At 40.2% G+C, this 23,500-nt stretch overlaps 1 pseudogene; it reads right to left on the minus strand.

Moving 5' to 3' along the window:
- Positions 1-4,201: 4,201 nt before the first annotated feature.
- Positions 4,202-5,057, minus strand: LOC103590386 (annotated as a pseudogene).
- Between the last annotated feature and the right edge of the window lie 18,443 nt (positions 5,058-23,500).

The raw sequence follows: 23,500 nt of genomic DNA on the forward strand, positions 1-23,500 counted from the left end.
CCACCGGGCCGGCCCATGAGGGCAGTTTTTGTTTTTCCCCAACACCCAGGAAAGTGGCCAGCATATAGTTAGTTCTCAGTAAATATTTGTTGAATAAACAAACGATGAAGAACGATGGTGACATGTATCAGCACGATGGTAGTGGAGATGCGTGGCAGCCAGCCTCCAAGATGGCCCTGCCTCCCAGTGGTCCTTGCCTGTGGTATTCATGTTGTCCCCAACCTGTTTACCTAAATCAGGGAATAGTGCAAGCAAGTTACACATACCACAGTGAACAGAGCTAACAAGTGTGACCAAAGTGGAAATGACAATGTGTGATTTGCAAGGCAAGGTCATAGGTGACATGTGGCTTCCACCTTGTCCACTCTTGGATTTCATCAGATCATGAGGACGTTCCAACAGCCTGTAGAAAGGACTGTGTAGGAAGAAACTGAAGCTCCTGCTGACAGGCAGCACCATGAGAGTACACTCTCTTAGAAGCAGGTCTTGAATCCTACTCAAGACTTCAGGTGACTGCAGCCCTGGCCAACAGCTTGACTACGACTTCACGAGAGCATCCAAGCCAGAACCCCTTGACTATGCTGCTCCCAAATCCTTGAGCCACAGAAACTGAGTAAGATAATACATGTTTATTGTTGAGGTAATCTCTTATGCCACAGTCACCACAGCTTCTTTGCTGGGTCTCCTGAGAACTTATGTACTTGCTTTTTCTCCTGCCTAAAACTCTGTTTCCTCAGATAGTTACATGTCTTAATCTCTTCCTTTCTTCAGGTCTTTGCTAAAATGTCATGCTATAGATACTAGATAATGAATACGGGATGTGTTTGAGATATCCAGAAGGTAGATACAGCAGGATTTAGGAGTCGATTAGATATGGGGGATAAGAGAGAGAGAAATAAGTTAAAATGATTCTCAATTATTTCTATGTGTAACTTGCTTGTGCTATTCCCTGATTTAGGTAAACAGGTTGGGGACAGGGATTATAAATTTAGTTTTGTACCTGCTAAGTTTAAAATGTCTAGGAAATATCCAAGTGGAGATGTCCAGCATGCAGGTAGATATACCATCTGCAACACAGAAGAGAGATCTGGGATGGAAATAAAGATCTTGGGATCAGGTGAGTCCCACCAGCTGCCAGGTCCTTCCACCAGTTTTCAGGACTGACAAAACATGCTCCTACTGGGGGCAGGAAAGTCAAGCTAGGTATCACCCTTGCCCACTGGCTTACCACTGCAACCCACATTGGAGGGACAACCTCCAATAAATTGCAACTTCTGTGCCAGGATGGACTTACACAGGGCATGGACAAGAAGCTCTACCCATGGAGTCTCCCTCTGGGTGCACTGGGGCACTGTCAGTCCAGGGCAGGGACAGCTGCCACCATGCCCCACCCCAAGACATTCCGGGTACATGCACATGACCCTGACTTCTCTGTCTGTGCCCAGACTCCCATTGAGGGTAGAGTGCAGCAGTGGTCCTGCGTCAGGTAAGGAGGAGGAGGATGGTCAGGGCTAAAGTGCTGAGGCACATAGGACCTAGAGGCTCAAACCCATCCCAAGGAGGCAGAGAGGTGACAGGAGGCAAGATTGCACATGAACAGAGGCATACTCCATTATCCCATCAGACTTCATTCATGAAACAAAAATTCAGAGATAACGTTATTAAGAATTTCAAGATGGCAACCACGGAGCATTAAACCTGCAAATGAAAGGCTCTTCTAAGTCTAGGACCCTGTGTGAATGCATCGTTTGAATGCCCATGAAAAGGGCCCTGCTTGGAATAGATAGTAAAGTTGTAGGACTGAATGAGTTCTATAGGGAAAGATGAGAAGAGGCCCGAAGAGTGAAGCCAGAGAAGCACCAACATTTACAAGATGGGCAGAGAAAGAGCATCCTTGTGGCCAGACCAAGGCTGTAGTTAATCAAAAGGCAAATGAATGAGAAAATACTTGGTCTGTGATCCCTGATTTGGAAAAGCTTTGCAAATACAAATAACCTAGCCTCATATTGTTGTAAACATTTTTTTTTTCACAAACTATTCATGATATGGATAATAATTCTTTAGGACCAAGGGTGTGGTTCTTACATGGGCCTATTACCTTGATTATTTTTGAAGCATATATTGCTCAATTGAAAAAAAATAAAATAATGCATGAAAGTGTAGGAAATAAAATGGATTAAATGAAAGAATGGAATTTACTAATAATAGATTCACTGCTAACCTAAGTAAATAATTCATTTCCCTTCCAGCAACAGTCATCTTTACATATAAGGCCAGCAATGTCTCTCCACAACATTTATGGAGCAAGAAAAATGTAAACTGTAAAATCTGTGAAGAATCCCAAATGACTCATTGAAACCTGTTGCAAAATCAACCACAAAATAACTTTAGCAAACTCTTAGGCCATAAAACCGAGAACATTTAGTGAGAGAACTGTGGCAGGGAGTTAATGAGACTTTGAGAGTTTAGAATTGGTGAAAAAAGAAGTGATTATTTTTTTTTTAATGGATTTGAAAATGTCTTTGGAGGTGGTTTATGAAGTGGCTAAGAGCACAGATTCTGTAACAAGCTGCTTGGGTTTGAATCCCAGCTCTGTCATTTAACTCCTTTTGTGATTTTGGACAAGTTACTCAATTGACTAGTGCCTGAGTAAAAGGGTGGTAGGTGACAAACTCCCAGTGTTGTTATCAGGCTTAAATGACTGAATGGTTGTAAAATATTTCAAACTGTACCTAGCACATAAAAATGTCTATACAAGTGTTTGTTAAATGCAAACTGTGAAAACTAATCAAGTAACTGAAACACCTCTGAAATTTCTACTTTGGTAAGTTTCACAAGCTCAGAGGAGAGAGTTCAGTGAAAGAAAGCAATCTCTTCCTCCTCATTTTCTTTGTTCTCCCATCTTTCCCCCCCCCTGCTATCTTGAAAGTACTGTTTTGTTTTCTCTTTATATTAAAAACAATTCTCTTTATTCAAAGTACCTTAAAAAGCAAGTATAGTGTTTCCTAGGTATTTTCTTAAAAGTATTTATCTCACCATTTCTTTCAACGCATATTCATGGCTATTTTCCCACAGAAGATTGTTCACGATATCTTTTCTTTCATGTGAGAATATTTTTTTAAGTATATGGGAGAATAAAATGCACAGTAGATTTAGTGTTATTGTAATAACCCTAGTACTTCAGTGGAAAAGATATAAAAAGTTTCAGGAGTTTCAATAAGAAGTGTTTTATATATATATATATATATATAATAATAAATATAACAAGGATTTCAAATACACCTTCTAGCTCTTTTGAGAAGTCAAAATTGACTCATCTGAATTCATCAGGTTCTTTGAAAAAAGTACCGTAGACACACAATCCAAGGAACCTGCAGTTAAAACTATCCCAAGTGTCTTAAAAGTACTAAATCCGTTTGCATTTGTCCTAGTGCTCCCTTCGGTCTCCAGGAATGTATTTTTGTTACTCTCTGCCTTAATTTTATTTCACCGCTTTGTTTCCTCTCATAGTTTACCACACTGCTTTAGAAAAGAGTTTACATCCAGCGGCAGCGGTCTACGTCTTCTGCTCTTGGACACAGAGGACTAATTTCCTTTTTTCGAACGGACAGCACACCTGGCGGTTATCCCCGCCCAGTCCCTGAGTGGTCGTGCGGGCGGGGGTAGGGGGCGCTTCTCTCGTCTCCTAAACCTCAACTTCTGCGGAAATCCTCCCTGCTCCTGTGCGCACGTTTCTTTAGGAGACTCTCTCTCTTCTGCTGCTTATTCTCTAGTTTTGCTTCCCGGCCCCTCCCCACCACACCCCACCCCGGTCACCTTACTTAATCATCTGTAGTCTAACCCGTCTCCTACAGAACACACTTTTCCCCCACTTTGGAGTCGGAGTCGTCTGCTTTAAAATCCCGCACTAGTTCCACGTCTGCTTTAAGCCCTGTTCCAACGTGCTCGCCTTCGGGGTGCTTCACGGAGCTGTAGCCGCATTGTGGCCCCCTCTCCGGTATCAGACGTAAAAAAAAAAAAAAAAGGAAACCCAAAGTGTGTCCATATGCGACCTTAGAACAAAACAGCCGCCTCGTTTGAGGGCCCCTGCCACTCCACCCCTCGCGCGTCCTCGCCTCTCCCTTCTGCCACCTCACTCGGCTGCATCACGCGAGCGCCGGCCCCCCGCCCGCCTTCTGGCTCCTAATAAGACCGGGGAGGTTCAGTCGTTCCGCAGCGGGCCTCGCCGGCCTCACTGGGCATGCTCAGTCGCCGGCCCCGCTCGGCTGGCTAGAAGTCGCCTGCGGCGCTGGGCTCGGGTCCGCGGCCGCCTCGGACCGGCTTCCCGGAGCGCGAGCTAGGGAGAGCGGCACCTGAGCCGCAGCGACACGTGCCCCGCGGTCCCCGCCCCGGACCCCCAAGGGAGCCGTGTCCTTCCGGAACTCGGGAACCCCCAACTTCGCACTAAGTTCGGAGCCGCCTTCTGGGGGAGACATGCAAATGATAACCAGGAACGTTTTGTTAGACATGGAGGAGGAGGAGGACGACGACGACGAGGATGGGGATATCGGTGAGTGAGGGGGTCCCCGCGCCCCCACCCGGAAGCCCGAGGAGACGCGGGAAGAAGTTCGGGCACCGCGCGTGGGTGCTGCACTCTCGCGGGGGAGCTTGGCCGGGCCGCTCGGGGACGGGGAGCAGGGAGCCCGCCGACCCGCGCCGCCTCCCCGCTCAGCCCTCGGGAGGGCCGGAGCGGCCGGGAGGCGCGGGGCACGCGCGGGCCCCGGGATCAGGCTCTGGACCGGCGGCAGACACAGCCCCTGAAGATCACTGCAGATACGGGGACGCCTGCGCGCGCGGAAGTCTCCAGCAACTGATGGGTCATTTCCTCCGCCTCCAACAAGGCTGGGGCTCTGGAATGGAGAGCGGGGAGCAGGGGCGAGCCCGACTTGGGAGAGCAGGGTGTGACCCTCTGAATCCTCCAAAGTGAAAGCGAACGGACGGCTCCGGGAGGGAGGGGGGCTGGACGGCCCCGGGAACTGATTTGTGACCGCTGGGCGCGGGCCGGGATCCTTTTTCATCTGCAGAGCCAGCGGGAGAAGTGATCCGAGGAGTCGTCCCCAGGCAGGGTGGATCGCAGGGCATTTTCTATTCTTCCGGAGCGGGGGCAAGCCTGGGGTGCCCCATTGCTAATTACAGTCAAAATACGTAGAAGTGGTAGACGGAGGAACAGAGGCAGAGGCAAACAAAAGACAGCAGTAGGGGGAAAATCAGGTTCCTAAAGAGAGCTCTGTCGGGAATGATGACATATTGGGTCCCTGCAGAAGACTAATTAAATTACCATGCCGGTCTGTTCTGGCGTCTCAGGCTCTGTCTCCTGACTGCCAAATCAATTTTAAAACAGAGCAGTTCCTGCTCATGTCCTAAAGCCCTGTTCTTCTCTAATAACTTAAACAGTAACTTAATTTTAGGGTTTGGGTGTGGTCTTTCTTCCTTTCACATTTTAGGCACTAATCATTTAAATTAAAATAATTTGGTAACTTCTTTGTCTTGCGATAAATTGAATAGAGGGGTTTACACTCCATGGCTTAGCTTTATCTTTCAATCATGTAAGAACAATTATTAGATATACATCCTTATAGAAGAAGCAAATGGTATTATTCTTTTTTATAGGAGAGAAAACTGAAGCTCACAGGTTGATCTCCCTAACTTCTCACACTTTCAAACTCAGGTTTTCTGACTTGCAAGACCTGTGCAGATTAATGCTCCTTCCACCGGGTCACTCTGGATGTCAGATAGTATATGATGCTACTATTTAGCAAGATTTTAGTGATTACATAAAAATATAAATCATAGGAGCAAAGTTTGAAAAGTTACAATAAAATTAGCACAATCTGTTTCCTAGAAAAATATTCTTGTCTGTTATGGTGAGGTGTCATTTTTATATATTGAGAATTGTGGATAAATGAGGGATCCATCAAGTCAAACAGTGTAGGAATATTTAAGAAAAAGTTAAGTGTCTACTCCTTTTCACCTTACTCTCCAGAAACTACTATTAATAATTTAGTGTGTATAAGGGTCAATTCAAAATGTTTTGTGCCAAGCAACAAATATTTAAACAGATCTCAGCAGTTTTTTATGGTTCTTTTTGGAAATACAAATTCAATGTGGGTTGTGCTTTTATATCAGAAAGTGTTTTACCAGGCCAATGGAAAGTTTGTCATTATAATATAATAAGCCTTTTTAAAGGTTACCAAAAGTAGTCTGATAGTGGTGCCAGCCTTTTACAAAATAATTATTGTTGGGAGAAGATTATGATTTTAACCTCTGCTTCTAGTTTTGCAATGCAGGGCTATGTGAAAGCTATTGACTAATTCAAGGGTACTTCAAAAAGTTCATGGAAAAACTGAATTAAAAGATAATACAAATCTTTCCATGAACTTTTTGGAGACCCCTTGTATATTTCTCCTAGTACTTGATTGTCACTACCAATAGCTCTATAATAGTTTAAACCCACTTGGGTAGTGAAGATTTATGTGAAATCCCTCTATAAATGTTAACTTTATAATTCACAGTCGGAGAATTATTTTGACACAAGTTCTGACATTATCATGGGTTGATTGGCAAGAGACAGAAGAACATTCCTAACTAGAGATGTGGTCCCTGATTATACCATAGAGCTATTTTACGTACATATTTGGAAGTGTGTCCTCTAGTAGACTAGGATTTAGGGCCTTTTTAGCAGTGGATTCCTGCTTGCTTTTGAAGCACTGTTCCATACTTTAAGAGTCAGGGTTGCCTCCTTGTTGGAATGAACTGATCTGGAGAATCAAAGGTGGTAAATCTCACCATGGGTGGCTTTTCCCTGTTTGCTTAACTCATGGCCACCAGAAATTATGCCCAAAGGTTTGCTAATGAAGCAACCTGTAGGCATGAGAGCATTTTTGCAAAAGGCCACTTATTTTCTAAATCAGCTTCAACAACCAACCACAGAAGTTACATCCAGGCAGGAAATTCGTGGCTCGTAGCTCTTCTTGCACTGGCAGAGATCATGTGTTGTTGAAAGCTCCTGGAAGACAGGTTGTGTGCTACCAGAATTGGTGTGCAGAAGAGTGTCCTTGACTGCTTTGTCTCCAGTGCCCCCCCCCACCCCATTAATCAGTGAATTGAATTCAGCATCTCTTCCTGTTGATGTAGAAAGTGATAGGAACACCTTTTATAGCCAGAATGTAGAAATTAGATTTAGTTTTGCTGTTTTATTTTGTTTCTGGCATTCTCTGTGGTTCAAACTTCACTGAAGGAGGAAAAGTGGGTCCAAAAAAGAAGGAAGCTATCAGGAATTACTCTGATGGTTCAGACAAAAAAAGGTTTTATTTAGATGGCTGGTTGGTTGCTTTGCATTCCCAGTCTGTTTAAATGGTAGATGGTTAAATGCTTTGAGTTCTCAATCTGTTTATGGTAGAGTTTACCAGTAATGGTCATGTCACTGGGGGGTGGACAGAGGCCGTAGTCCTTAACTGGCATACTTGATATATTGGGGGTTCAGTTCCAGACCACTGCAATAAAGTGAGTCACATGGATTTTTTGTTTTCCCAGTACATATAAAAGTTATATTTACACTATACTGCATTCTGTTAGGTATGCAATAATAGCATTATTTCTAAGAAAACGATGTACATACCTTAATTAAAAAATAGTTTTTTTGCTAAAAAATGCTAACGATCATTTCAGCCTTCAGCGAGTCATAATTTCTTTGCTGGTAGAGGCTTGCCTTGATGTTGATGGCTGCTGACTGATCAGGTTGCCTGAAGGTTGGGGTGGCTGTGGCAATTTCTTAAAATAACAGTGAAGTTTGCAACACTCATTGACTCTTTTTTAAGAAAGATTTCTCTGTAGCATATCATGCTGCTTGGTAGCATTTTACCCACAGTAGAACTTCTTTCAGAATTGGAGTCAAACCTCTCAAACATTTCTGCTGCTTTATCAACTGAGTTTATGTAATATTCTAAATCTTTTGTTGTCATTTCAACAGTGTTCAGAGCATCTTCACCATGAGTAGATTCCAATTCAAGAAACCACTCTCTTTGCTCTTCCATGAGAAGCAACTCCTCATCTGTTAAAGTTTTATCGTGAGATCGGGCAATTCAGTCACTTCTTCAGGCTCCACTTCTTACTCTAGTTCTCTTGCTGTATTGACCACATCTGCAGTTACTTTCTCCACTGAAGTCTTGAACCCCTTAGTTTTCCAAGAGAGTTGGAATCCACTTCTTCCAAACTCTTGTTAATGTTGATATTTTTACCTCCTCTCATGAATAATGAATGTTCTTAATGGCATCTAGGATAGTAAATCCTTTCCAGAAGGTTTTTAGTTTATTTTGCCCTGATCCATCAGAGGAATCACTATGTATGGTAGCGATAACCTTATGAAATGTATTTCTTAAATAGTAGGACTTGAAAATGAAAATTACTCCCTGATCTGTGGGCTTTAGAAGAGATGTTGTGTTAGCAGGTATGAAAACAACATTAATCTACTTGTATATCTCCATCAGCGCTCTTGGGTGATGAGTTACATTTGTCAATGAGCAGTAATATTTTGAAAAGAATCATTTTTTCTGAGCAATAGGTCTCAACAGTGGGCTTAAAGTATTCAGTCAACCATGCTATAAACAGATGTGCTGTCATGCAGGCTTTGTTGTTCCATTTATAGAGCACAGGCAGAGTAGATTGAGCATAATTTTTAAGGGTCCTAGGATTTTTAGAATGGTAAATGAACATTGGCTTCAACTTCAAGTCACCAGCCGCATTAGCCCCTAACAAGAGAGTCAGCCTGTCCTTTGAAGCTTTGAAGCCAGGCATTGACTTTTCCTCTCCAGCTATGAAAGTCCTAGAGGGCATCTTCTTCCTATACAAGGCTGTTTCATCTACATTGAAAATCTTTTGTTCAGTGTAGCCACCATCATTAATGACCTTAGCTAGATCTGGATAACTGGCTACAGCTTCTACATCAGCACTGGCTGCTTCACCTTGACTTTTATGTTATGGAGACGGCTTCTTTCCTTAACCCTCATGACCCAACCTCTGCTAGCTTCAAACTTTTCTTCTGCAGCTTCCTCACCTCTCTTGGCCTTCATAGAACCGAAGAGTTAGGACCTTGCTCTGGATGAGGCTTTGGCTTAAGGGGAAGTTGTGTCTGGTTTGATCTTCTATCCAGACTACTATAACTTCTCCATATCAGCAATACGACTGTTTTGCTTTCTTATTCATATGTTCACTGGAGTAGCACTCTTAATTTCCTTCAAGAACTTTTCCATTGCATTCACAACTTGGCTATCTGGTGCAAGAGGCCTAGCTTTCCGCCAGTCTTGTGGCTTTCGACACACCTTCCTCACTAGGCTTCATCATTTCTAGTTTTTCATTTAAAGCAAGAGATGTGCGACTCTTCCTTTCACTTGAACACTTAGAGGCCATCGTGGGGTTATTAATTGGCCTAATTTCAATATTGTTGCGTCTCAGGGAGTAGGGAGGCCTGAGGAGAGGGAGAGAGACAGGGGAGCAGCTGATCACCGGAGCAGTCAGAACACACACAACATTTATCGATTAAGTTCACTGTCTTACATGGTACGGTTTTGGCACCCTAAAACAATTACAAGAATAACATCAAACATCACCGATCACAGATGGTAATAACAGATATAATGAAAAAGTTTGAAATATTGTGAGAATTGCTAAAATGTGATAGAGACATGAAGTGAGCGCATGCTGTTGGAAAAATGGCACTGATAGAATTGCCACAGACCTTCAATTTGTAAAGCAAAACAAAACAAAAAACCGCAATATCTGCAAAGTGTAATAAAGTGAAGCACAATAAAACGAGGTACGCTGCACCTCTGAGGGATGATGTCCAGCTGTACCTCCCAAGTGTCTTTAGTGTCTCCCTTTCACCGTCACATTTTTGAGTAGACTCATCTTTCCATACCACCTCTCTTTCTTCACTGCTGACTTCAGGTTTGATCACCCACAAATCACCCTGTGTCTGATTTAGAGCTCCTGGAAGAGTTTAACAGAAGGAATGATAAGGTTGGGTTTGTTTTTGGAAAGGTCTCCTTGGCAGTATTTGGAAAATGGGTTGCAGAAGGGAGATGGTAGAGGTATGTCCTTCCGGTGGTTGACCAGAAGTGCGCACAGTGGCAGTGGGAATAGAGAGGAATGGGCCCGAGAGCTTTATGAAAGAAGAATCTTTCATCTATAAGATCTGGGAGACTGATTGTTTCTAACAAGCAGAGAGGAGCCCAGGATGACTGTTGGATTGAGCTGAGTGATTAGATGCAAAGTGGTCTCAGGAGGGGCACATTTTCTATTGTTTCAACAAGTCTTATTTTCTCTTCTGCTTTGGCTCAGACTGTTTCCCTTTTCAGTAATTTTAGCTTCCTTCTCCTGTTTTCCTCAGTGGCTCTGTCTCCTTCCAAGCCTGTCACAAACCTGGAAAGTTATTACTGATCCTCTTAGCCCAAAGTGTCCACCAGTGAATTCCCTCACACTCTTTATTTTTCCATCTACACAATTAGTATTCATCCTGTGTTTTGTCTTTTTTCTTCATTATCTTTGTTTTTATTATCCCTACAACTAGAGTTTACATTTTTTGGTGACTGGGTCTGGTTATTTGGGTCTTCTAGAGATCATGAAAAATTTCCCAAATGTTTTAGACGTTCCATTGTTATAATTTAAAAAAAAAGTCTCTCTTCTCACCCTCCTCAAAAATGTAAACTCCTTCAAAGCAGGTTCTTTGCATACTTTATATATTGAGCTATGTCCTTAATGGTGCTTTGGTAGAAGTCAACCAAGTCATTGTTGAAAGAATGAATCATCTACTCTTTTGAAATAAACTGATTAACGTAATACTTAGTAGTTTTATGGCCCTTTCTCTTCATACGTGGCACTTCGAGATATCCTCAGTTATCAGTTCTGAAAATGTTGAGTGTACATATTTTACATATTTAGTCACTGTGCTAGGTTCTGGGTTCCTGACCTCCAGTTCCTCACTATCTAAGAAGGAGACAGATATATGAACAGGTCATTGCAGTAAACTGTGATTAATGGTGTGATCGAGATATACCAGTTTTAGGAGTGGTACTAAGGTTAGAGCATGTGACCCTGCTTAGGGGAATCCAGGACAGCTTTACAGAGGTGATACCTGAGCTAGCCCTGGAGCAATGAGAAGACAGGTGAAGGAATGGAGCTAGGATGACAGAGCATCCTGAGTAGTATTCCTAAAGGCATGTGGCTTTCCCAGAAAATAAACCTTGATAATGTCCTCACTATTTACTGTAGCCAGGGGATCTTTTGTTGTTCATGTTATTTTATACATATATACACACACACACAATTCGTATATATACTCATATAAAATTCATATAGATACACACACACACATATGAGTGTGTATGCACACACAATATATATATATGTATTCCCTACCAAAGGGATGACAGCTAAAAAACAAAGTATCCTTAAAGGCTTTCTCTTTTCATAAACCTCTTATTTTCAGTTTCGAATCCACAGTCATGATTTATCTCCTGTGTTCTAACTCTCAAGTCAAATAATTGCTTTCCAAAAGGTTCCCCAGTCTCCTCTTATAATACTCTTTGTCCTTTGGATCCGACATAAACACAACTCTAAAAGAGTAAGAGAGTTATATACACACCCCTTTCTGTTCTCTGAAGGGGTTGTAACAGTCACATATGTTGATCATTCCACAATTATTATTATTTTTTCCTTTTAGAAACCAAGAAATTTAAACCTACATTTTCTATGGAGATTTTCATCACAGATACAATTTTAATTCTGACATTCTTGAGGGGGAGATTATAAAGTGTTACTTAGAATTTGACAATCTAGTTTTAAGGTAAAGCATAGTATTGAACTCTCAAAGTGGTATTTATAGCAGGCTAGATTAAAATGATTGTATTTTAATAAAAGTTTCCATTTTAGATAATATTTTAGGTTTTCTTCTGTTATACTTAGGTTGTATTTTGTATTCTACTTGGTTCAATACATCTTAACCAAGAGCTATAGTCTTGAAGGAAGAAGCTCTATCTTCATGTTTGTATCCCAGAGCCTGAGTATCATATGATTTTCAAATAGTAGATACACAATGAGACACTTGTTACTCTTTTTAGATTTTAATGGAAGCTTTGCATGCTGTATGAATTAAGTTGTCTTACCTGCTTTTGATACAGTTCATTCAGGGCTGGGCCTGTGCAAAAATGGCTAGGTTTAGAACAGAAGACATTATTTCCAAATACCTTTAACCAAGAAAATGTACCACTTGACTGATTGGTAAGCTATATGCAAAGATAGAGATTGTGGAAGTTTAATGCAATCAAATGATTGTCTTATGTCATTATTATTATTTGTGCTTTTCCTTTAGTTTTCTTTTTAGTACTGCAACTAAAATTAATTAGCATCTGTCCCAAGAAGCAGCCAGTTTAAAGAATACTAGATTAATATATCAACAATAGAATATTTTGGACATGGACCAGAGAGCAATTCAGATCCTATTCAACCAAACCATAGAAGACAAGTTGAAGGGTTAATAGGCAACTTTCTCTGCCATGGTATTTATTACTGACCTGACTGCATGTCTGAATACTAATTGAAAGACCTTGCTGCAGTAACTCGTTCAGCAGCCAAAAATACAAATGAAAGAGAAGTCCAGATGTTGCTTTTATATATAATGCTTTCATTCTAGGATATTGAATCTCTACTATTTCCTATATTATTTTAAAATACAAATACCCAAAATTGGAAAAAAAAGATTTTGGTCTTTAAAATTCTCTTTTCTATAATATTTATTTTAACTTTGGCAGAACATTAGCCCTAGGTCAAAGTCATATAAATAGATGCTCTTTTACAAAGTACAATTATGCAAATTATAGGATTGTTTACAAAGCTTGTTTTATATAAACTAAGACTGTGTTTATGTAATTGAATTTTTCATGATTTCTCTAGATATTCTATCTAGATGTTTGAAAAAGCAGCTTGGGCTTTGCACAGATGAAATAATGGCTAAATTTTTCTTTTGGTACCACATATACATTATCTTAAGCATTTTTTTTGTTGTGCCAAATTTTTAAGAAAAATTATTTACTACTAAATTCTAAACAAAAATAGTATATTCTTCCTGCATATAAAACTCAATCAGATTCTTGGCATTATTTAAAGAATTTTGTAATAATTTATATTATGATTTGGAACAATTACATTCATTTTATCATTTTATTTCCTTCTACTTTTATTTGCTAAACAATCCCTAAATGCTCATATTGCATAGAACATAAGATACTCTTTCTTAAAAGAAAAAAGAAATGAAAAAACAAAAACATCATTACTTGCTGAGTGATACAAATACTAAAGAAACTGTGTAAGTTTACTGAATTGAGATGCTGCTTAGGAAGAAAGAAAAGTAAATTTTAAAGAGAGAGTTTCTAGGTTTCTCTGGGGGAAAGGTGACCCCTAAAGAGAACAACAACAAAAAAAATTATAAGAAAGAAAGACAAACTTATAAAGGTAATTGGCTGCTTTTGAAGAGAAGAGTAGGGTGGTAAGAAAAGTCTTGCATTCAGTCGACCTGAGTTTGGGTCACCTAGTACCTTGTGCTATCTCACCTGGAATCTATCACCTGAGCCAGGTTTTTCACCTTCTCTGAGCCTGTTTCTTTAGATCTGTAAAGTTGTCAAGAGGATGGGATGTATAGTACTGGGAAGGGAGACTTTTTGCTCAGACACTCATGAGTGGCAGTTATAATAACCCCATCATAATAAATTCTTTTTTTTAAAAGCAGTCATGGAAACTGTTACTCTTAACCTCAGAGATCAGAAATCCTTTCCTCTCAAACCTTGCTGCCTGTTTGTGTTGCTCTGTATCATGTTATGCATGCAGGAACTGCTCAACTAGTGTCGGGGTAGGGATAGTCATGACTGGCTGTGCTGCAGACACATGTATTCAAAGATAAAGGAGTTGAAGAATGGTATGTGGTTTCTGCAGAGAGATAATTATCGTGTGTGTTTTACTGTATTCTCACAGATCTTTGAACTGACTGACAGTGTTCTCCAAATTCCAGGAAACCTGTTTCAAGGAAAATCTCTTTCAGGGAATCTTGGCAAAAGGTCCTAGGAGCTGACACATTTCGGGTTCCCCCCAAAATGGCTCATAAATGTAGGAATTTTAGTTCCATCAGTGGTCCCTGTGGCCTGTCCCATTCTGTTAGGCAGTTGTTGTCAGGCAGTTCTAACCAAAGTATGCATGCTCCTGCATGTCATCATACCATCGTGTGCACAAGAAGTAAGGAAGGAGATATTCAAGTAAGAAGCGAATAGCTTATATTACAAATCAAGCTCTTAGAATGTCCCAGGAGAACAGAGGAGAGGAAGATTAACAGTGAGATTCTCCGTGGTCAGGGTTCTACACGATTCCATGGTTTGTACTGGAAATGTAGAAACTGTTCGGTGGAGGGAGGGCAGTCAGGCAGCACGTGAGGGGGGGGGAATAAACCCAATGTTTAAAACCTATTTGTCCTCTTCCTCCTTCCCACTGACTACCCTCTTCCCAGTTTTCAACCATCGTGTATTCAGGCAGCGTCGGTTTCCCCCCCTTGGTTCTCTAAATGTCCTGTAGAATTGGAAATTATCTTGGATCTCTGAGATGACGTTCTCAGCCACCCTATATCCCTGCACACTCTCAGAGAGCTCTAGGGATGTCTTGGCAATCTACCTCCACTTGGAAATGGAAGGGAGAGGAAGAGACCAGGCCGTGTGTAGAGGAGATCCACCCTCTCCGGCTCCCCTCCTCCCAAAACCCACTAGATAAGTGTAGGCATCAGAGATCAGGTGCAGGTGATCTTTTCTCAAGGTCTGGATTTGAAGATGAAAACCCAAATTAGATTACAGGTACTTACTCTGAGAATTTAAAGAAAAGGATGACTCTTCCCTGTGTGGGAAGATTATTTCCGCCATCTGTTGTAGATATAGATAACCTCACCTTGATTTGTCCGAGGATGTGGAATGGCAGTTTGTTGTACTGTGACTGCCTATGGTGAGGAAGATATGGGCCACTGTGCTGGCCTGTGATCCTTTTATTTATCCCATGTCAACTCCTTTTCCTGCTCCTCGGTTGCCCATCATTCTCCTCAGAGTCCTTTGTCCTACTTCTGTCCCAATAGGTTCTGCACAGAGCTGGAGATCCACCACTACTGGCCCCAGCATTCACCAGCTGTGTGACCTGGCGTGATTAACATAACTTTCCCCTCCTCTGTAAAAGGAGCTACGATTAGAACCTACTTCATAGGGTGGTTGTATCAAATGAATGATGTCATTTAAACATCTTATTTTGCAGGATTGTGGTGTCTGAGACACTAAAAGCCCTTTATAATTATAAGCAAATTTTATTAATATTATGGGTAGCTGTTTTTACGTAGGTCTTAACCCAGACTTACCTTTTTTTTTTTTTAAATTAGAGATTTTACCTTTCTCCTAAGGCTGGACTTTCTACTTATATAGCTTATTGTCACTTATTGCCTTTTTTGTTAAACTGCAAGTATCTTGAGGAGGACTGTCACCTTCATGAGCAGCATAGTGCACATAGTAGGTGATTAATAAATTTTTGTCGATTGAATGAAAAATACTGATTATTGAAGAGCTGTGTAGTATGACTGGAAAAACAGGCCTCTGGATCTTGATCAATCCTTGGACAGGTTCTTATAAATTGGAGCCTTGGTTTCCATATTGGAAAATGTAGTAGGGATAATAATACAGAAGGGGTAATGACACTTACTTTACAGGATTGTTCTAAGGTTTAATATATTAATATGTACAAAATATGAGGGATGGTTCTGGCCCATAGTAGACCAGTCAATAATAGTCACAGTCATTAAAAAATAACTAAAAAAAGGACAAATATAAGTGACTGGAGTAATTTAAATCAAATTGGATTTTCCAGTAGATGTATTTTGCAACAGAATTGTATCATTACATTGAATATGTAATTTTATTAAGATAGGTAAAGGAATATAGTGTAAAGATTCATAATGGAATATGAGATGATAATTTGATTGCCTTTATATTAAAGAAAATGTGTAAGAAATAAGATCATTTCTTAATTTAGCAAATTTAGGATTTTAAAGTGTCTTGTATTAAAGTGTAAAGAGTAGTGTTCTTGATATTGATCATGTGAACTTTTAATAAAGGCATAGCTGTAGTTTTTACTCATTCCAATTGTTGTTTAAATGTTTAACTTGCCCACAAGGCTAAAACTTCTGTTCATTGAGTATTGTTGAAAAGTTTGAGGTCAAATAAAACCTGTTAGATGAATATGATACAGGGCAAAATGATAAAACTGAAGACATGAACACACAAAGAAATTATTACCCTTGTAGTTTGAATTGTTCTGAATTTAATGATAGAAAAATGAAAAAAATCTCTACCTAATTTGCAAGATAGGTATTTGAAATAACACGTCTCATTTCATATGCTTGAAAATTGGGGGAGATGTGGTCTATATCTAATTGTTAGAACTTAAACACTGGTAGCCCCTTTCAGCAGCATCAGGCCTAAGAAAAGCCTAGACATTCCATTCCATTTGGGTAGGTGAGAGCAAAATGAAAGGAAGAAGGTTGTTTTTATCCCCAAATAAAATAGAATTTAAGGTTATTTGCTTTATATTTAAACCTATTGTGAAAGTGACTTTTTCAGTAAAAGCCAAAATTTCATCCTTTAGTTACTGCACTTAAAATTGCAGGTCTTGTCATCCACTGGATTTCAACCTGTGCTCCATCCGGAGACTGCCAGATCATCTCATATTTCCTGCCTCCATTTAAATTTAAGTAGTATTTAGGGCCCACTGGCTACATGCTTCTGTAACAGGCTCAGTGCATCCTACAAATCACAGAGGAGATGTGAACATTTCCACACAGGCCTTTCATCTGCTCTAAGGGTAAGCAAACACAGCAAAAGACTTTTGAGCAATGGGGTAATCATGGTTTTCCTGAGAGTTAAAGTTGCCTAAACTGTGGCTAGTGGCTTTTTTTATATGTCAGAATGTTTTGAAGAGTTCAGTCACAATCTTGACTAACTCATTTGGCAAAAAAAAAAAAAAATCCCTCTGAAAGCCGACTGTGGAATTTGCTAGCAGTTAGTGGCCTCATAAATCAGGTCCACTGCGTTTTCAAAAAGTCATGTGCATAGAGATTCCATTTAACTCAACACTGAATTGATCTCACCTCACAATCTTTGTTAAGATTGTGAGGTGAGATCAATTAATCGTATTAAGTAAATATGTAAGTATTTAGTTAAGACCTCCTATGGGTCATATGTTGTTTAAGGACTGGGGATACAGAGCAGATAGAGAGAATCCCACGCAGAAATCCGTTCATTGACCTACTGTCTTTTCAGCAACTTCTGTGTGCCTGGCATTGTGCTGGGCACTAGGACTTGAGCAATAAACAAGACAGAAATGACCCCTGCCATCAAAGAGTAGGCAGCCTGGCAGAGAAGACAAACATACCAACAGAGTACCAGCAAATTATATTTAAAGACTGTGAAAAAAGAGACTGAATCAGGATAGCATAGTTGAGAACAGAACTTGAAGGTGTATCCAAAGCTAGTTCAAGGGGATGGGCCCTCGCTGGGGGATGGCTGACAAGTGCAGCTGTTATTTTCATAATTCTAAAAATAACATGGCCCTAGATTTATCATCTCTTTAAAGAGCCGGTATATGAGAAGGCTCACGATGTGCATTAGATCAATGTGTAAAACACCACAAATGCTTTCAGGCACACAATTCCAGCAGTACTGGGGAATTCACCATGTGGAGGCTTAATTTATATTGATTTCTGCAGCTGTTAATGCACCTTGCAAAGTAGAATTGTTACTCATGGCTCTGTGCCCCTTTATTGCTTGGTAGATTGGCTAAAATATTAGCACTGGGTTGGAAAGCAACAAAACTTGGTTGGTCACCCCAGTTCGCTTCGTTCCTCCTTTGCAGTTCAATTTAGCATAATCATCTCCCTTCCTTAAGTTAAAGGAGAGGTTGCCGAGAGCTTGGACCTCAGCAACTCTGTGTGGTTTCCCTTAGTTGATGAAGGGAGAAAGAGAGATGGAGCAGGTATATCTGTTCCCTGCACCCCGTCTTTTCCTCTCCTGACCTAAAGAGGCAGGAATTTAGAAGAGAATGAGCCTTCTGGATTCTCAGCCAGGAACTGGTTCTCTAGTCTTCCTGTCCTGTGTGCTGAGGAGTGTGACTTATTCCTGTCCAGAGGAAGAGTGACTGACTTTGGCTAGGGATCATAACCAAGCCCTGGGGCTTGAATCAGAATTCCTGTGAAGTCCCACAGGTGACTCTGATATGGTCCTCTTGAGGTTATTCCCCTTGAGAAATCCTAATACTAGAGAATCATTCTTGAGAATTCCCTTCCTGTGACTAGCCAAAGCACCCTAGTGTTAGAAGAATATGGAAGATGCAAATTAAAGCTTATTTTGTTTTCAGTTCATAGGGCAAAAAGAAATGGATAAAAATTCTGTTTTCATTTACTGTTGAAGAGTCCTGTTATTTTTCTATGTTAGGATATTCTATACATCACTGAAATCTAGCAGGCAATATGACTGGAATTTTAAATTTATTGTTGTATCCAGTACCTCTAATTCCTTTTAAGTGGGAATATTTTCTTTGTAAATATCGTTGAGATCAAGTATAAGAAACACTGCTATTCCCTTCTGTCATGTTTTTGTTAGAACCCTCTATTTCTAGTAATGTTTATTTAGTCCAGGGGTATTTTAAGTAACATTTTAAAAATATTTTACGTACAGTAAAACACACTGTTAACTGTTGAGTTCATCAGGTCACGACAGTGGTATAACCACCACTCAGAACAAGATGAGGACATTTCCATCACCTCGTTCCCCTTTCAAGTCAACCTCGGTCCCCCCAGTCCTGGTGAGCACTTCATGACTTCTACCATAGACTGATTTTGCCTGTTCTTGAACTTCATATAAATGGAATCGTGTAGAATGTAGTCTTCTGTGTCTGTCTTCTTTCCCTTAACATGATATTTTGGAGATTCATCCATGCTGTTGTGGGTATCAATAGTAGTCTAGTATATTTGAACTATAAGAATATCTGGAAAAAATATTTTGAATTAAATCGTGAAGTATTACATTTCTAATAGGTAGCTAACTAACAATACATGAACTTTTAATTTTTTACTTTAAAGTCAAGAATTTTTTGGTCTTAGTTATTTTTATAATCTCTTTAGCAGCTCATACAATGCCTTGCCTGTAATAGGAAATTAGCAAATGTTTTCTTAAGTTGGAAGAGAATGTATGAGGAAAATTAACTCATAACTCATTTTATAGAAATTCAGATTTTAATTGCCCCGCTGTGATTGTGAAACCAAACTGCGCATTCATTCTGAGCATTATTTCACCTACAAGTTTGCTGATGAATCTGACCCTGGTTCAGAGTGAAATGTTTGTGGACGCTTTTCTTTAGTATGAGGAGTTCAGTTGTAATAATTCATTTTTCCCAAAGGTCATCTCTTTTCTTACTGATTTTTTTACTAGTAAAAATATTTTTAACTGATATTTTTAGTCTCATTTGGTAACTGAAGAGCTCTGAGAAAACTAGGAGTGACCTATCAAAATAAAGGAGCAATTTTCTTACTGATTTTTTTACTAGTAAAAATATTTTTAACTGATATTTTTAGTCTCATTTGGTAATTGAAGAGCTCTGAGAAAACTAGGAGTGACCTATCAAAATAAAGGAGCAATTTAATGTTGGTGCAAGATACTAGATTCCAAAATATTAGTTCAAGCCCATGTGTTCCAAATTCTCAGGGAAGTTATTGACAATGATGTTGGTTTCCCTTAAGGATGACTCATGATTTCTTGAGTCTGGCTTCCGTTATTAGTCATCTTCACTGCCTGGATTAAAGCAGGCTTTAGGCTCTGCCTGGATTCAGACACCTCCCTCTCCCTAACCCACGTAGGGCTCTTGGTTCCCACTTCCTAGCTTAGCCACACCCCAGTCTCTCGAACCAATTCTGACTCTAAGCAGGAAGGGTTCAGCACTTACTCTCAGTCCAGAATTAACTGTGTGTTTCAGTTCTGATAATTTGGCTTGTCCTTTTGTCCCCCGCTTGCCCAAACTGCTTTCTCAGAAATGCCTAGGTCCCCAGTCTCCTTAGTTCTTTAGCTTCTGTCTTACTCTTGTCAGTGTCTCCTAATTACCCTCTTGCCCTGGAAATAAAGTCCTCTTCCAATGTGTTGCCACCTACCTCCTACCTGTAACAGACCCTGATAGACCTGTCTTTGCCTGTAGTTTTAATAATGTGAGCTGTACCTCTATTTTCCCTTCTTTAGCTGTCATACTCCTGGTACCTTAAATCTTGCACCCTAAATTGTGATGAGAGCTTCTTATTTATTTTTACTATCTTCCTTCATCATACCGTGCTGGCTGTTGTAAGTAGGGCTGTGAATAAGAGTGGGGTACAGTTTCCTGCAGTAAGAGATAGGAGGCTTAACTTCAGCCTGGCACCTAAGAAAGATCAAGTGTTTACTGGAATGTGGGAAAACTACCTCCTGGGCATAGTAGAAATCCATGCCTGGCAGTACACAACTCTGTTCAAAAGCAGCTCCCCAGTGCTGTGGAGTGACCTAGTTGAGCAGCATGGTATCTGAGCAGAGGTAGCAAGGAGTGCTGATGGCTTGCTGTTGTGGGGACTTTTAATTCTGGCAACTGTGGCTGTAAAGCACCCCTCTCCATTCTTCAACATGGAAAAGGTTATTTTCTCAGTCTTGTGTAAACATACCTTCAAGAAAAGTCCCCTAGGGCCGGCCCGGTGGCGCACTGCTACAGTGCACCGCTTGGGAAGTGCAGTAGTGCTCCCGCCGAGGGTTCAGATCCCACATACAGACCGGCCGCTCACTGGCTGAGCGAGGTGTGGGAGCAACACCGAGGGTTGCGATCCCATTGCCGGTCCCGGTCCGGGCACGACACTGAGGGTTGCGATCCGTTGCCGGTCACGAAAAAAGACAAAAAGGAAAAAAAAAAAAAAAAAGAAAAGTCCCCTAGTCAGAAATTCCGGTGTATTTGAAAATGTACCAGGAATCCAAGAAGTTGAGAACCACTCTTGGCTTTTTCTTTCCCTCCCTGACACTGATGACATTCCCGAACCACCCTGCCTGGCTTTACATTTCCTGGTGACCACGTCCTCCCACGTGGCCTTCCTCCTAGCTATGTACTGGGTCTGTTCCCAGGCACTTACTTCACCCTTGGTGGACGCTTTGTTCCTCCCAGGCAGCCTCCAGTGCCCTCTCCTGATCCTTACTGGGCCAGGCTGACCATGTTTGGACGTGAAAGAGGGTGTATATGAAGGGAAGAAGGTTCTCGTACATTATAAGAGAGGAGAATTAGCTGTAGCAGAACGCACAGGCAAAATAGTCCTAATCCTGTTGTGACAAAACTTAGAAGACATCTGGTTCAAATTTAATTAAAAAAAAAAAAAAAGATAAATTCTGCAAATAGGTAGACTGTAGGGTTTATTGTCAGATTTACGCTAGAGCTACTTGTATGTGCCACTCTCATTTGTTGTAATTTTTGTAAACTCTCACATATAAAGTTCAAAATGGACTGAGAAAGGTTCCCTTCTGAATTTTTTTTTATAAAATAAGGTTGCAATTTTTCATATATCTTTGAAAAAAAGGAGTTTTTGACTACTGACTTTTAATCTGCAATTGGAATAGAAAAGTATATGTTAATCAATATTTTGCAAATATATATAAAATGTATTTATAGAAAACCTTTTATGTGCAATTTCTACTGATAATCATGTTAATTTATTTGTTACTTTATTTTTCCATGAGTAATGAGTGATTATTTGGATAATAAAATAATAATTGTGGTGAGAAATTGCTTTGAAGCTTTTTGAAGTCTTACCAGATTCATTATACATAGGAGTCACCTTGGGCATACATTCGGAACTTTTAAAAGCACCACTTTCATAGGGTTGTCCAGCCGTGACAACATGGAGTAAAGCATATAATTTTTCTGTATAACTCAGTTTCCTGATACGTAAAGCAAGAAATGAATCTACCTGTTTTTTGGTCTTACTGGAGATGTTTATAAATACATTTTTTAGTGTAATTAATTACTGAAGATTAAATGGGAGAGATTCAGACATAGTACACATTGCCTTCTCATTCATAGCAAGTTACCTCCTGGAACTGTGCAGTATGGAGAAAATAACTTAAATTGAAGCTCATTTTCTCATAGAAACAGTGTACATATACGGGGAAATTATACCAATGGCCATTTGCCCTGTGTCTTATGGAAATAATTACAAATACTAAAAAAAAAAAAGTAATAATTACAAATACTTTAGTCAAATAAAAATAATGCTTTTTATATAGTATTTTAAATAATGCCATATAAAGCTCTTTCCTAATAACTTAAAGCTTGTTGGACAGGGAAATATAGTAATAATATTAAATTATATTTGATTCTCAATAACAGAATATTAAATTTTCTTTTCATGTTCTTACGTTCATGATTGCCGTCTATTTTTATTGTAACCAATAGAAGATAAATGAACTAAAGCCTTTACAATTTGGTGGGATTCAGACAGGCTTTTTAAAAGAGAGTATCTGCCAGGCTCTTTGAGGAGATTTGTAGAAGTCTCAGGAATGGTGGATGACCTTTTTGAGATACTGACCAGGAAGATGCAGGCTGCCCCATTTCTATTTTTCTAATTGCCCAAGCACAGCTACTACATAGGGGTTCTTAATTCAGGGGTCTGTAGATCTACAGGGGTAGGTTGGGGGAGGAAAGTTCTTGAATCCATTAAACTGTATGGGAAATGTGTTTATTTGCGTATTTGGAGGTTTCTGGTGAAAGGAATCTGTAGTTTTCATCAGATTCTTAAGGGGATCCTTGATACAAAAGGACTGGATTGCCAGTTCTGTAAAACTGGGAAAATTATAAACTCATGAGTTAAGTTTTGTCAACCACATGGTGCTGCAAAATTGTTAACCAACACTGCTGCCTTTTGAAAGTGAAAATTTCAGTTTTCCTGTGCTGTCACCATTGGCTTCCACACTGATGTTTCATAAGGTCTACCTGTTTTAAAATAGATTCCCTTAGGTCGTTGTGTGGGGGAAGACAAGTAGAGAATGTTCTTTTTTTAATCTTTTTTGACTTTTGGCTTCGTGTTTTAATTAGATATCTTTGATCATGGGGGATGGAAAGCCCAAATCAAATGGTCTGAACAATAAAGGAAATTTATTAGTGCAATTTATTAATTGGGAGGTAGTTCTAGCTTCAGGAACCAGCCTTGTTCTCCATCTCCGTGGAAGGGACTCCTGTCAGCCCCAGCTTGCCCCTTGTCACAGAGTGGCAGTGCTAGTTCCCCAAGCATTAAATCTACCTTTCACCACATCATCCACAGGAAGAAAGAATTCTGATAGCTTCTTTTCTCTTG

Source organism: Galeopterus variegatus, unplaced genomic scaffold, assembly GCF_000696425.1.
Source record: "Galeopterus variegatus unplaced genomic scaffold, G_variegatus-3.0.2 Scaffold810, whole genome shotgun sequence".
In the NCBI taxonomy this organism is placed as follows: Eukaryota; Metazoa; Chordata; class Mammalia; order Dermoptera; family Cynocephalidae; genus Galeopterus; species Galeopterus variegatus.